The sequence below is a fragment of the Oryctolagus cuniculus genome, chromosome 6 (assembly GCF_051225735.1).
Source record: "Oryctolagus cuniculus isolate XC-2025 breed Fujian yellow rabbit chromosome 6, ASM5122573v1, whole genome shotgun sequence".
Lineage (NCBI taxonomy): Eukaryota > Metazoa > Chordata > Mammalia > Lagomorpha > Leporidae > Oryctolagus > Oryctolagus cuniculus.
Window position 1 is genome coordinate 134086604 of NC_142872.1, and position 16393 is coordinate 134102996.

Below are 16393 nucleotides of genomic sequence, written 5' to 3' on the forward strand. Positions count from 1 at the left end.
CTATTGGGATTGCATCAAATTGAGAAGTTTCTGTACTGCAAAAGAAACAGTCAGGAGAGTGAAGAGACAACCGACAGAATGGGAAAAAATATTTGCAAACTATGCAACAGATAAAGGGTTAATAACCAGAATCTACAAAGAGATCAAGAAACTCCACAAAAACAAAACCAACAACCCAATTAAGAGATGGGCCAAGGACCTCAATAGACATTTTTCAAAAGAGGAAATCCAAATGGCCAACAGGCACATGAAAAAATGTTCAAGGTCATTAGCAATCAGAGAAATGCAAATCAAAACCACAATGAGGTTCCACCTCACCCCAGTTAGAATGGCTCACATTCAGAAATCTACCAACAACAGATGCTGGCGAGGATGTGGGGAAAAAGGGACACTAACCCACTGTTGGTGGGAATGCAAACTGGTCAAGCCACTATGGAAGTCAGTCTGGAGATTCCTCAGAAACCTGAAGATAACCCTACCGTTCGACCCAGCCATCCCACTCCTTGGAATTTACCCAAAGGAATTTAAATTGACAAACAAAAAAGCGGTCTGCACCCTAATGTTTATTGCAGCACAATTCACAATAGCTAAGACCTGGAACCAACCTAAATGCCCATCAACGGTAGACTGGATAAAGAAATTATGGGATATGTACTCTTTAGAATACTATACCGCAGTAAGAAACAACGAAATCCAGTCATTTGCAACAAAATGGAGGAATCTGGAACACATCATGCTGAGTGAAATAAGCCAGTCCCAAAGGGACAAATACCATATGTTCTCCCTGATCGGTGACAACTGACTGAACACCAAAAAGGAAACCTGTTGAAGTGGAATGGACACTATGGGAAACGGTGACTTGATCAGCATAGCCCTGACTGATAATGAACAACTTAATACATTATCCCTCTTAGTAGTTTTTTTGTCTGTTCTACTTAATATGACTGGTTTAATTCTGTAATTCATACACAGTTATTCTTAAGTGTTGAAATTTAACTGAAATGTGATCCCTGTTAAACATAAGAGTAGGAATAAGAGAGGGAAGAGATATATAATTTGGGACATGCTCAAGCTGACTTGCCCCAAATGGTAGAGTTAGAAACATACCAGGGGACTCCAATTTAATCCCATCAAGGTGGCATGTACCAATGCCATCTCACTAGTCCAAGTGATCAATTTCAGTTCGCAATTGATCATAATGAAAGGACTAAGAGTCAAAGGGAGCACATAAGCAAGTCTAGTACCTGCTAACACTAACCTATAGAATAAATAAAGGGGAGAGTGATCCAACATGGGAAGTGAGATACTCAGCAGACTCATAGAATGGCAGATGCCCTAAATAGCACTCTGGCCTCAGAATCAGCCCTAAAGGCATTCAGATCTGGCTGAAAAGCCCATGAGAGTATTTCAGGCATGGAAAGCCAAGACACTCTGGCAAAAGATCTCTGCGAGTGAGATCTCAGTGGAAAGAACAGGTCTTCAAAGAAGGAGGTACCTTTCTCTGAAGGGAGGAGAGAACCTCCACTTTGACTATGACCTTGTCTAAACAAGATAAGAGTCGGAGAACTCAAGGGGCTTCCATAGCCTTGGAAACTCATGACTGGAGCATAGGGAGATTACTGATGCCATAGACAGGAGTGCCAATTGGTAAAGTCAACAACAGGAGTCACTGTGCACTTACTCCTCATGTAGGATCTCTGTCCTTAATGTGCTGTGCATTGAGATTTAATGCTATAACGAGTACTCAAATAATATATTTCACTTCGTGTTTCTATGGGGGTGCAAACTGTTGAAATTTTTACTTAATGCATACTAAACTGATCCTCTGTAAAAAAAAAAAAAAAAAAAAAAGAAAAGAAATGAAAAGAAACTATCAACTCCCAACTTGACTCTCACTGGGATTAAACATGACAATAGGTCTGATCTGATTTCATCATCATTAAAAAAAAATCATCTATTATTTTTCACTTTATGTTTCTGTGTGGGAGCAAACTGTTGAAATCCTTACTTAATGTATACTAAGCTGATCTTCTGTATATTAAGATAATCGAAAATGAATCTTGATGTGAATGGAAGGGGAGAGGGAGTGGGAAAGGGGAGATTTGTGGGTGGGAGGGACGGTATGGGGGGGGAAGCCATAGTAATCCATTATTCGTACTTTGGAAACGTATATTCATTAAATAAAAGTTAAAAAAAATAAAAAATAAAAAAAATAAAATAAAAATAAAAAACACAACAAATTAGCATGGAGACTGAACAACATGCTCCTGAATGAAAAAAAAAAAAAAAAAAAAAGAAAATATAATTTCCTGCTGTTATAAATGATAGCATACCATAAAGATTCCTTTTTAAAACTTGAGTATTCTCTAGAGATCACTTCTTAGTAATATGCAGATATTACTCATTCCTTTTTACAGCTGCAAAGTATTGTACTGTGTTGATGTGCTATGGTCTTATTTAATCTGCTCCATTGGTGGACCTTTAAGTTGCTTTCAGTATTTGCTAGTAGAAATCATGCTGCAGTGAATTCCTTATGCATCTATCTCTTTCCATTTTTGCCAGCAAATCTTTGTGGTAGAATCTTCAAAGTAGGTTTGCTATCTATGTGTTTGTCAGCAGAGTTTGTTGTCAAACTTCTGAATTTTCCCCAGTCTATGAAAGAATTAATAACTCAGTGAAACTTTAAATTGCATGTCTCTTTTAACAAATGCAGTTGAAACTTTTTTCTTGTACTTAAGGGCAATATGCATTACTTTAAAAATAATTTATTTATTTATTTGAGTTGCCTAAATACCTGCACCAACCAAAGCTGAACCAAGTGAAGCCAGGAATTTGGAATTCATTCTGGGTCTCCCCTATGGGTGGCAGGGCCTCAATGCTTGAGTCAACATCACTTCCTCCCAGGGTGTGCATTATCAGGAAGCTGGAATTGGGAGTAGAACTGGGATTCACACAGGCACTCTGATATACAATGCAGGCATCTTAAAAAAGTGTTTTAATCACTGTGCCAAATGCCCAACCCAGCCATATGCATTTCTTTTGAGCTTTGTTGATTTTTCTAGTCCTTCAGCTTCTCTTCTAAATCCTCATAAAATACACAAAGGTACCTCAAAAAGTTTGTGAAAAATGGAATTAAAAGGTGTGCTTATTTTTGGTGCAAAATAGATGCATAGTTTTAAAATAATATGCATTCTCCATGAACTTTTTGAATACTCTCCTGGATAATATTCATAGTTTATTTTGAACTATAGTCAATCAGCCATTCTGTGGAACACCAGAACATATTTCTTCTATGTACTTGTGTTTTAGGACCCATCATCCAACAACCATCTGTCCCCAACTCCATTCCCCCAGCTCAACTCAGTCTTTAGCAGTAATTATTTTATATATTCTTTTGTTTCCACAGAGAAATGTGCAGTATTTGTCTTTTTGTGCCTTGTTTTACTTAATATAAGTTCTTACATTTTCATAATTTTGCTGTTAATGACATGACTTCATTCCTTATGGCTGAATAATAATTCACTGTGTATGTATACCATATATTCTTTATCCCTTCATTTGCCAATGGTCATCTAGGTTTATTTCATATCTTGACTATTGTGACTAGTGTGGGAATAAACAGGAGAGTGCAGTTATTTTCTATAACATGCTGATTTCATTTACGTTGGAAATATATCCAGAAGTGATATATATATGTGGTAGATCACAGGATTAGATGGTAGATTTGATTTTAGTTTTTGGGGGAACTTCTACACTGTTCTCCATAATGATTGAATTAATTTACATTGCCATTAACAGTATTTAATGTCCTTACCAGCAAGTGTTATTTCTTGTCTTTTGATAATAGTCATTCCAACCAAAGACAGTTGATGTTTCATTGTGGTTTTGATTCACATTTACTTGATGACTAATGACATTGAACATTTTTTCATGTATTTATTGGTCATCTGTATTTCTTATTTTGGGAATATCTTCTCTTCTTTTCTAACAAAGCACATTGCTTTTTTTGTAGTCAAATAAAGACATATGGAAGGGAATGCTTAGCTGAGGGAACAGAATGAGAAAAGGCATTGAAAGTGGGAGGTACACTATGTGAGGCAGAAAGAGGCAAGGGATAAGCTGGGGAGGTAAAGAGTAGAAAAAATTTTAAGAAGGGGATCTTCTCTTCTCTGCACTTTTATAGACAAATCTAAGAATGACAGTGCCAGCAAGAAGTGTCTTGAATGGCATAGAGAAGAGACGATGGCAAGTAGGTCAAAGTAGAGAAGCACTCAAAATAAACAGCTGACTTTCTTGAGTTTGGTGGAATGACATGGATCACATTTAATCTGATATCAGAAAAATAATGTGACATTTCTATCAATGGGAGTTTGTGGAGTAAATATACCTGCTCTACTTTTTGCACTTGTATATTACTAAAAGCCAGAAATTATTCATACAAATTTTCATACATTCTTTTTTTATTCTTATGCTCATAAACTCTCTTACCATGAATTCTCTGGATGGGGTTTCAGGAGTCTAGTTTCATGTGTTAAGGAGGATACATTGTAGTAATGGGTTCAGACACCTGCACAAAGGAAAGGGTAGCATTTAGAGATGATTTATGAAGAACCGTAAATGCCCTTAAGAAAATACAATTGACTCTCAACTGAAGAAAGCTCAGTATGTCTGAGGTAGATTGTAGTCACTAGGGCACAGAGCTAGACTATATTTTGAAGACCCTCTTGCCGTTAGACATGAACATTTGAGTTAATTCCAGCCAAGGACCTGGATAAGATCACTTGTCCATTCTTTTTTTAAAAAAGATTTATTTGTTTATTTGAAAATCAGAGTCACAGAGGGGGAGAGAGAGAGACAGAGATCTTCCATTCACGGTTCATTCTGCAGATGGCAACTGCTAGGGCTGCGCCAGGCTGAAACCAGGAGCCAGAAGTTTCATCCAGATCTCCCATGTGGGTAACAGGAGCCCAAATACCTGGGCCACCTTCCGCTTCTTTCTCAGACCACTGGCAGAGATCTGGAGAGGAAATGGAGCAGCTGGGACATGAACTGGTGCTCAATTGGGATGCCGACATTGCAGGCGGCGCTTTACCTGCTATGCCATAACACCGACTCCCATTTGTCCATTTTTAACTAGATTATTTGGATTAAGTGTTTTGCATTCCTGATATATTCTGGATATCAATGTTTTATCAGAGGAATAGTTTGAAAATGTTTATTTCCACTCTGTAGGCTGCCCCTTCACTCTGTTAATTATTTTCTTCCCCTGCAGAGACTTATTTGTTTTAGCCCAATTTGCCACTTTTTTTTTTTTTTAAAGAATTTTAGGAAGTTTTACTCATTTATTTTAGGCATTGATACAGACATAGAACTCCCATATACTTTTCACTCCCTGAATGCCTGTAACAACAGCTGGGGCTGAGCTACTGCTCCCACCAGGAGCCAAGAATGCAATCCAGGTCTCCCATATGAATGTCAGGAAACCAATTACTGAAGCTATCACTGCTGCCTCTCAGGGTCTGCACTGGCAGGTAGGTGGGGTCAGGAGCCAGAGCCAGGAATTGAGCCCAGGTGCTCCAGGGATATGGGAGTTTTAACCTCTAAGTAGATACCTCCTCCTATTTTTAGCTACTCTTTATTAACACATTTAAAATTCTTATTTAATGAAATTTATCATCTTAGTTGCTTTTGGAGTCATAGATTTCCCCATTTTCAGGTTACAGAAAAATCAAACTGTGTTTCCTTCTAGTACTTGTATAGCCACAGGAGTACCTAGTTTAGTGGGTTAAAACCCACAATTTTAAAAATAAAACAATCAAATAAGATTGAAAACAATAGCATACATTGCATATAATAATTTATTAAAGAAGCTTGGAAGCTGTCACTCCCAACTTAAGAAAAATATGAACAAAATGAAAACCAACCACTCTTAGATTCACTAGAGAAGTGAAGTCAAAAAGCAAATTGCTATTCCCAAAAGTAGAGAAACAGATGGGTGGATACAGAAAATTTCAGTTTATCCAGGAGCAGAAAACTAAAAGCAGAAGTCACCAACTGGAATTGGAATCAGTAGGAACACTTTAAACCACAATTGTTGAACTGCAAGATGCTTAGTATACACTATCCAGGATTATAAATTCCAAGGAGATAGTGCTAAAGGGACTCACACACTTCGGTGAATTTTATCTGCAGGAGTTTTACTATGTTCTCATCGAAAACACAGAGGAAAAAATCCCGAGCTTTAGGGAGGGGGTAGAGTGGCAAAGTGAAAGTTTTAAAAAACACCTAGAGTTTTCTACTCTTTTTAACAAGGCCTACCCTTAAGGGAAACTATTTTATCAGAACATAACTTAGAGTTACACAAAAGCAAACATATTGAAGGAAAAGAAATACCCAACTCAGGCTGACTAAAGGACTGAGACTTCCCTGTAGGGGCTATCATACTGCTTTCCCTCTGCTGACACCCTACTACCACATCAGGAAGGCTCCTGTATAATAACAAGGGATTGCAGCTGAAAGAATGACACACCTCAGACCCTATTTAAAGACTCTAGGAAAACCCAGAATTAGGAGAAACAAAAGAAAAGATACTGAAGGAAATTTTAGCCTCTGACTCCACAGCTGCAGTAAAGAGTAAACATAGCCTACTCCTAATCAGATAGAAAGAGTATTGTGTTTTGTAACAATCTTCTATGTTTAACACAAAGAAATATAAAAACAGTTATGAATGTATGCATTGGGTTGTGATATAAAATGCATTTGCTAGATGAATCACAGTAAAAAACGTTGAAAGCAGTTGGCCTAGAGACTCTCCTGAGTCTTCTCTCTATATAACCAACTCATACTAGTACCTACAGACTCATTATCCATTCAAATATAAAAAAGTTTCACTCCATGCAGCAACAGATCAGTGAAGACATGGACAATATATGTTCATGAAATTTGTTTTGTTATTTTCATTAACATAATGGGAATTTCAACTAAAAGTATAATTGTTCACATAAAGGCAAGTGTTTGTCCCAGCAACATTTCTCTTAGCTCATGTGACAACCACTGTGTTAGCACGTGATGCCAAAGAAGCTAGAGGTCCTGCGACCCAGAAGACATGCTTATTATCAACCCACCTATGCTACACTGTCTCTATTTGCAACATTATTGTCTCTAAAACATGCAGAAGTTTCAAGTATAAATATTTCATATAATTTATGTCTCCTTTAGCCTAACCTTCCCATTTAGTGTCCTTGAGGTACTAATGGACTCTTCTGTACTGGTGACTCACATCTACATCTTTTTCTTGCTTTCAGAACTCACTTGAATCTCACCCACCTATAATATCAAAATCTTCTGAAATAAAAGTCCTCTATGAGCCCTTCTTTTATTTATACTAATCTTTTTTTTTTTTTAGTTTTATTTATTTGACAGGTAGAGTTATAGACAGTGAGAGAGAGACAGACAGAGAGAAAGGTCTTCCTTCCATTGGTTCACTCCCCAAATGGCCGCTATGGCTGGCGCTGCACTGATCTGAAGCCAGGAGCCAGGTGCTTCTTCCTGGTCTCCCATGTGGGTGCAGGGGCCCAAGCACTTGGACCATTCTCCATTGCCCTCTTGGGCCCCAGCAGAGAGCTGGACTGGAAGAAGAGCAACCAGGACTAGAACCCGGCACCCATATGGGATGCCGGTGCTGCAGGTGGAGGATTAACCAAGTGAGCCACGGCACCGGCCCCAACTTGTACTAATCTTTAAGTGTCTGAAGAATTTGTTTTCTGAATGATTTTTCAACACAAAAATCCTTTACCACTATGTGTTTATACTTAGTTATTTCACATGTTGAATGAGAAGCTCCTGGAGAAGATGGTTGTTTCTTTTATATGCTCAGTAGTCAATAGATTGGCATATGTAGGCATTTGAGAAAACATTATTTAGTAAGTGGATTCATGAATGATTCAACACATTAATTCTCATTTAAGAATGATAGTTGTGGGCATACATATGTTAATCTCTTTTCATTGCTATTATTTTTTATGAACATGATGCATTATTTATAAGTTCACAAAACTAGCAATTCATGAGATGAAACCAGTTCTTAGAACCATGTCTTTCTAGAATTTTAAAATAACATTGATGATGTTAGCACTCACGATGGCCAAAACATTTAGATGGATGAATAATGGATGGAGTTAGTCAGCCCTGTGGTCAGATGATAAACCTTCCTAAGTAAGGCTATTTAGACACTTCCCTCTGCATGTGCAGCTTCTAATTAACTCCTGAACTCATAATTCCCTGTAGTTTTGCCACAATATTCATCAATTCAGTTCTCTCAGTGACACAGGAATGCCATATAAAACACATTTCTAAGTAAAACTCCCTTGTTTTTCTTTACACCTGAAAATAAATGTTTATGAAAGGATGATAAAAAGTCAAAGAACAAATAATATATAACTGTTATATAACAGGCTTTTATTATTCAGGTTGGCATATGTATATAACATTAAGCAGTCGATATCTCAAGCATTAAACACTGGCATTCCTCCTCCCCCAAGTCCCCACTTTTTAAATATGCAGGCTCTTCCTGCATAGGCAAGAAGTATCAATATCCTGGGAATCATTAATCCAACTTCTAATATTGGAATTTCTTTCAGATTTTTGAGTCCACAAATATTCCTTAATGAATCAAGTTTGTTTTTTGCTCTTCAAGAAAAGAACGATTCTCATCTGCCCATTAAAATCCCCTGTATTCCAAAGTCTGGTTTCTAACCTTTATATTCCAGGTTAAAAATACTGTCCAAGTAGGCAAACAACCAATCAATTCAAGTAGTATCTCTACAACTCCTGTCTGCAAATAATTCTGGTTAAGAATTCATTTAGTTATGTACATTCACACCTTTATTAGGCTCTCCTCCATAAATCAAGCATTTTTATAGACACTGAGTCTTTATTTGTTTACACAACAAACTCATTAGCTAGCTTTTTTAGTAATATCTCTATGGTTTACAGCAACAAACATGTATTACTAGCTCAAGTTCATGAGAGTGGTAGCTCTGCCAGGTTTAGCTGAGCTTGGTTAAGCTGGACCTTGGCTCTATGACAAGTATCTTTTTATTCCATGGCACAGTCTGAAGGAGTAAGTCTCTGGTCTTGAACATGCTGTTCTCATTCTTGAGGGCAAAGCAAGGAGACTGAATACTAACCTTAGTGAAACGTGCAAACACACTTAAAGTTTCTACTCAGAACATCTATTAGCCAAAGAACACAATCTATGCCAAAGCCAGTGGAGCTGGAAAGTAGACTGCTCACAGAGAAACAAGGCAAAGTCTGAAGGGGAATACATATTTATTAAATAATGCAATTTACCACAACCTGCCCTGTTGTTTATAAATGTTCACTTTCTTTATGTAAGGAAAATGTGATCATCATATCCTAAAGATACTCCAAATCACATCGAATCACAGAAAGTGGCTTGAAATCCAGGTTCCTGGGTATATCTCATGTGTAAATGTAGTTCTTCTTGAGCCAAAAACTGTGAACCAAAGGACTTGTTATTTGCACTCTTCAGTTCTAGCATAAAGTAGGGGATCCCACAATAAACTCTCCCATTTAAAAGGGGAAAGAATGGGAGAATTACTTTTCCTTAGCAATTTTAGAAATCTGGCAGCAGTTGTTGTACTATTAACCTGGGGACAGGAAAATTTACATAATCAATTCTTAGTTTTGTTTCATGAAGGTAGCTCCTTAGTCCATTTTTCTTCATGATTCTTGACTTCACCTTCTTGGAGCTTCTTCCTTTTCCAATATCCTCTTCAGCAGAAAATGTACTTCATGACGAGGAACATCTTTCACTTTGCTCATAGAAAATTGAGGGGCTGGAGCCACTACTCTGGCATAGTGGGCTAAGCCTCCTGCAGCGCTGGCATTATATATTGGTTCATGTCCTGGCTGATCCAGCTCTCTGCTATGGCCTGGGAAAGCAGTAGAAGTTGGTCCAAGTGCTTGGGCCCCTGCACCCATTTGGGAGACCCGGAAGAAGGTCCTGACTCCTGGCTTCCAACTGGCTCAGCTCTGGCCATTGCTGCCATTTGGGAAGTGAACAAGCGGATGGAAGACTTTTCTCTCTGTCTCTCCCTCTCTAACTCCACCTCTCAAATTAATAAATAAATCTTAAAAAAAAAAAAAGAAAATTGAGGGTCTGAAAGTAGTCTAACTACTCACAAACCTCTTTAATTTAGGCTGGTGGCATTTTGAGAATCAAAAGTCTTTACGATGTTGGTTTCTTTTTCTTTTTCTTTTTCTTTTTTTTTTTGACAGACAGAGTGGATAGTGAGAGAGAGAGACAAAGGTCTTCCTTTGCCGTTGGTTCACCCTCCAATGGCCGCCACAGCTGGCGCTCTGCGGCTGGCGCACCGCGCTGATCCAAAGGCAGGAGCCCGGTGCTTCTCCTGGTCTCCCATGGGGTGCAGGGCCCAAGCACTTGGGCCATCCTCCACTGCCTTTCCTGGCCACAGCAGAGAGCTGGCCTGGAAGAGGGCCTGGAAGAGTGGCGCCGGCTAGTGTTGGTTTCTTAAATAAATTTATTTTCTATTAGTGTCTCCTGTCATGGCCAGATTAATAATGAGAAGACATTTCTCTAGTATTAATTACAGGTAACTTGCAATTTGTTAGACTTCTATTGCACAGTCTATGATACTTTTACCAAGCTATGTCTTGTATAATTGAAATAATTGGGGACAATTTTAATGGATTCATCTTTAACACATGGCATGGTGACCACAGTCTTTACTGGCTTTTCTACTTAAGCTTCAGTATTTATTATTAATTATATTATTAATTTGGTGTGCTTGTACATTTACTTGATAAAATGAAAATGTAGACAAAAATAGAAGACAGCCAGCTGTGCCCTTGTTTTCGTCTTGCATTGAAGTTTTTCTTAATTTGAAAATAATGTTCAGGGCTGGCACTATGACGTAGTGGGTAATGCCACTGCCTGCAATGCTGGCATCCCATATGGGTATAGGATCGAGTCCCAGTTACTCCACTTCTGATCCAGTTCTCTGCCATGGCCTGGAAAAGCAGTAGAATATGGCTCAACAGCCAGCGTCATGGCTCAATAGGCTTATCCTCTGTCTGTGGCGCTGGCACCCTGGGTTCTAGTCCTGGCTGGGGTGCCGGATTCTGTCCCGGTTGCTCCTCTTCCAGTCCAGCTCTCTGCTGTGGCTTGGGAAGGCAGTGGAGGATGGCCCAAGTGCTTGGACTCTGCACCTGCATAGGAGACCAGGAGGAAGCACCTGGCTCCTGGCTTCGGATCAACGCTGGTTCACTCCCCAGATGGCAGCAACGGCCAGAGCTGTGCTGATCTGAAGACAGGAGCCAGGAGCTTCCTCCGGGTCTCCCACGTGGATGCAGGGGTCCAAGGACTTGGGAAATCTTCTATTGCTTTCCCAGGCCATAGCAGAGAGCTGGATTGGAAGTGGAGCAGCCGGGACTAGAACGGGTGCCCATACGGGATGTTGGCGCTTCAGGCCAGGGTTTTAACCTGCTGCGCCACAGTGCCAGCTCCAATAAGCATATACTTTCTATGCCTGCATTTTATATTTGAAAAATGGTTGTCAAAGGCTCAATGTAAACAAGTATGTACACAAACTTAAATATTTTTCTACATGGAACTAATTCATTCTTCTAATTCATTTCTTTCCATGATCATTCACTCCTGCTTTCTCTTGCACTCATAGTCTTCCATGTTTGTCTTTTTTGCTGTCTCATTCTCTTTATCTGTCTGGCATTAATATTTCTGCTTAGCTTGATTCTGCAGGCAGGCTTCTTATGTGGCAGGGAAGATGGCTACTTGTACCAAGTTCAGTTTTTCCAAGCTTGCCGATCTTAACAGAAAAATAATTTGTTTCTTCTAACATTAAGAATGCTATTATTCTGCTTTGGTGTACATTAAAAATTATTAATATAAAGAGAACAGATTTAATGTTATTTCAAATATAATTCTAAGAAGATAGCCATAATTCCCTCTCTCTTTCATTTTTTAAAATTTATTTTAGTTTTTATTTATCTGAAAGAGAGGGCGGGAATGAAGGAGAAAGTGTAGGGGAAGTGAGGGAAGAGAATGTGAGCAAGCGAGTGAGCAAGAGAGACCTTCTGTCTGCTAATTAACTCCCCAAATGCCCCCAACAGGTGAGGCTGAGCCAGAAGTTGGGACTCCATATAGGTCTCCCACAGGGCTGGTCTCCCAAGTAGCTAGGGCATCATCTGCTGCTACTCAATGTATCTACAAAGCTGGATCAGAAGTGGAGGCAGGGCTTGACCACAGTCACTCCAATACAAGACGCAAGTGTTTCAAGGGGCCTTAACCACTCTGCCACAACACCTGCCCCTTGCTTTGGTATATATTATCTTACATCTTGCTGATAATATTCTCATATGAGGCTAAGCCAGGAGGATATATCTTAGATCTATGGAACCTGATCTGATACCTTCTTTGGTATATTAACTAGATTTGCACTGTGATTATGCTGTGAAATAAGAAACCCCAAATGTCAGCTCCATTCTTAGAAGATTATCCTTGGTTGTTCTGAAATTGTTGCCAGAAACTCCTAAGTGAGCATGCTTTTTCATTAACATACTGCATTTTTCCCATTCCCTCAACCTTGGGTTTAAAGTTTTAGGCTTCATTCTCGTTTCACCAAATTAAGTCATGATGCTTTGTATAAACCTGTTCCAAACTAGTTAATATAAGTAGTTCAGGTCTGAACCACGTGTGTGTCTTAGATATGAGGAGAATCACATTTCCCCAAGCACATGAACTGCTTAGAGGGACAATGACAATTAGCACTGTTCAACACAGAGTATCATGCTTATCTTTCAGGATCTTTATGTCACTTCAAGATTATAGCTTGGTTTTCTGGAGGACCACTGAACAGTAATCATCTGAATTCTCTATTGCTAGACACCACTTCAAAGACTGAACTGAGAAAATCTGCAAAGAAAAAAAGGAAAGGCGAAGAGAAACTGAATAGGGAAGTGATGTTTTCCTTCTACCACCTGGACTAGTGATACAGAATAGCTAAATTTTAAACTTTTTCCTTCCTTGGAAAAATATGAGAGGTTCTGAATTAGAAATATCCATGGGTATGTCAGTCATTGACTCAATTCTAGAGGAAATAATAGTAAGATGCTGGTCATAGTAATGGAGGAGTTACTTGGAACATTTTTCTTTCTAATAAAAAATTAAAACATGTAACAAATGGAAAATGACAAATGTTAATACAGGAATTGTAAATAAGCGTATTACCTCTTAAATTTCTGATGTATGATACATACTTAGGGATTGTTTAGAAACAATTTTGCAATGCTGATAAGACTATATACTTCTGGGTCATAGCTATAAAGTGTTTTGGACTTGATGTTTATTCAGTGCTGTGACTTATCAATGAAAGATTTCTCACATACAATTCACTGTGTTATATAGCTCTTCCTCAACATTTTACTGTATTGCAGGGCAGTTTTGAACTATCTTGAAGATTTAAGGGGTTCTTCCTAATTGCCTCTGGGGAAGGTCTACAATTGTCTAACTGTTTATATTCTAGAGATGAAATGAAACAATACATGATATTTAACTGCAAAAGTTCCAAGTACATTGAATGTGCTCAATAGACAGTGGAGCCAATTATCTTTGTTATTGCTGCTCTTATTTTGCCCCTTATCCTTTGAATCATTTTTCTGTAACACTGTGTGCAAGTTGCTACTCCAAGGACCAAGTGGCAGAAAAGTCCACCAACACCTTTGCCTGATCTCAAAGGATGAATGAGGGAGGCAGCTGGTTTCTAACATCTTTACTTTGACAGCCTTCAAAACCACCAGTGCCTCACATGCAGTTGGGGGATATTGGTAGCTCTGGGAGAAAAAGTGCTTGAACATCTTCAGAATGCCAGTGATTTTTTCAGGGAATAGCATCCATGTGTCTCAAAGTGAAAATTAAATCCAAACTTCCTTCATCATCAAACACTTGCTATTCCTCTTTGAAAACTTTGTGAATCTGGTGCTCATGAAAACATGGGTTAGGGAGGATCAGTGCGAAAGGCCAAGTAACACATGTCTTCTTCCTCTGCTTTGGTGCTTCATTTTCATGGTCCTAATAATTCCCCCACAGAGGAAAAGCAAGCAGTGAAACAAAAAAGATATCGAAAATAATGCTAACAACGTACAGAGTCATCCCACAGTTCATGACAGAAGAAATGCTAGTTTAATGCAATACAGCTTGTGCTGAGACTTAAATACTGATCATAAAGTTTAGATGTTTGCAATCACTACATTTTACACTATGATTTATTTGAGCAAGTCTGGTGATGTTTGGGTTCTTTTAGAAAAGCAGCAAAATCAGTAGCACTCTTTTTTTTTTTTTTTTTATAAATACCTGTAGAGAATTGTTTTTGAAGACTATGCTCAAAATATAACATGGAAGGTAGAAAAAGTAGCAAGAGATATTTTAATTTTTACTTATGTTAAAAAAATGCAAATCAAAATTAGCTTAATTTTTTTAATGCTTTTGGTTAGACCAGGATGGAGTAGCAGAGGATGTGGAGACAAATAGTCAAATGTTTTGAAGACAGAGCAATCAGGCTTTGTAGCTTGATTGGATGAGGGTGTGAAAGAGAAAAGAGGAGTCAAGGATAACTGATGTTTTTTGTTTGAGCACATGGAAAGATGAATTTACCCTCAACTAAAATAGGAACAGCCAAGAGTAGGGTAGGTTTGGGTGGGAGAGTGGAGATGAGAGGTTCAATTTGGGGCATAAGCTGTAAGTTTGATTCTAATATCCTAAGTAGTTTAAATATTTACCACAAATGTATTATGATGAGATCTCTTGGTCTCCAGGATATAAAACCAAACAAAACCCATAAAACAAAATTGGAATACAGAGAAAATTAGCATGGTCCCTGGACAAGGATGATACGCAAAATTGTGAAATATTCCATTTAAAAAAAAAAAAAGATCATTTATTTGAGAAGGAGGGGAGGAGAAAGGGGAGAACACATGGATGCTATTCCCTGAAAAATCACTGGCATTCTGAAGATGTCCAATCTCATCCACTGATTCACTCCCCAGTGTTTATAATAGCTGGAGTAAAGTAGGTGCCAGGAACTCCATCCAGGTGTCCTATAGGGGTGGAAGAAAATCAGTCACTTGAGCCATCAGGGTTGCCTCCCAGGGTCTGCATTAAAAGGCAACTGGAGTCAGGAGCTGGAGCTGGCAATCTCAGTTGCGGGATGCAAGCGTTTTTAACCCCTAGGCCAAATGCCTGGCCCTCGACTACATTATTTTTAAATTAACCTAAGGAAGAGGTTTTTCAATGAATCAATAATTTGGATTTTCACAAGTTTTTAAAAAAGTATCAATAATTCAAAGTTATTATTGTCACTGTGTATTAAACAGTTTACTAATTTACAAATGTTATCTAATTGCCACCAAAAATATAGTAAGATAGTAAGTACTAGTATTTCCTGTTTTCCATTAAGAAAGATTGAGGTTTTAGAAGGCTCCAGGGGCACACACGCTACTAGTGTATGTATTCAGCTCAGTTAATGAGATCAATTTGACTCTAAGGCCTGTGCTTAAAGCCATTACAATATATTTCAGGTATCAACTTATTCCTTTTGAAAAATTATAATATTGATATTGATACCAATATTCATAAGCATTTCAAATTTTTATTTACACTTCACCTTTTGGGAACATTTTTATTCAGTTTTGTACTAAATAGAAGCAAAGTTGAAAATATGAATCATAAATCAATACTTAACATAATTTAATTTGGCCAGTCACAATTTAAAATTTGATCTGCCATTGGAGCAGTCATGCTGAATTTTTATGAGAATGGACAGCTATTAAAAATGCTTAAAAATACTGTGGAATAAGCTGAAAATATATTCATTATATTCACTTGCTAACTTCTTTTTTTAAACATCAAATATGGGATTAGTAAATTCTTTTCTAAAACCTGAAGGTATAGGCCATTCCAAAAGATGAATTTGATTCATCACAGGTCATTGTTTAAATATTAAAATAGCAAGGTGGGGACCTTAGTTCTTAAGGTTGAAGAACAATTCCTTGACTGAAGGGAAAGAGATTAACTACTGAAAGGCCTTGAGGAAAATGTAATCACAGGATTTTCCACAGAAGTGATCAGTTCTCACAGGGATATCTCGTACAAAATAAGAGCAGAAGAGAAATCTTAGGGTGCCAAGATCAAACCTACATGAATTAGTAGCTGGTCTTTGACAAGTATAGTTTTCTGCTTCTGAAAATTATTTATTTATTTTAATTTTATTTGAAAGGTAGAGAGACAGAGACAGACACAGAGAGACCCTCCATCTGATGTTGTACTAGCTAAATG

The 16393-nt window shown here is 38.1% G+C and overlaps 1 long non-coding RNA gene and 1 other non-coding gene across 14 annotated transcripts in view; one reads left to right on the forward strand and one right to left on the reverse strand.

Moving 5' to 3' along the window:
* The window catches only part of LOC103348112 (uncharacterized), a 210480-nt gene that overhangs the window by 69616 nt on the left and 124471 nt on the right, over positions 1–16393 (reverse strand). For 9 of the 13 annotated variants that reach the window (XR_016235882.1, XR_016235873.1, XR_011389296.2 and 6 more), the window contains one exon: positions 4489–4567. The exons of 2 other annotated variants lie outside the window; for them this stretch is intronic. This is a non-coding gene — a long non-coding RNA (uncharacterized LOC103348112). Of the gene's footprint in view, positions 1–2794; positions 2924–4488; positions 4568–16393 lie in introns of all 13 variants that reach the window. 2 more of the 13 variants (XR_016235881.1, XR_011389297.2) reach the window with 1 other exon arrangement.
* LOC127490844 (U6 spliceosomal RNA) lies at positions 14874–14977 on the forward strand. The gene has a single exon (XR_007919238.1). It is a non-coding gene; the product is annotated as a U6 spliceosomal RNA (small nuclear RNA).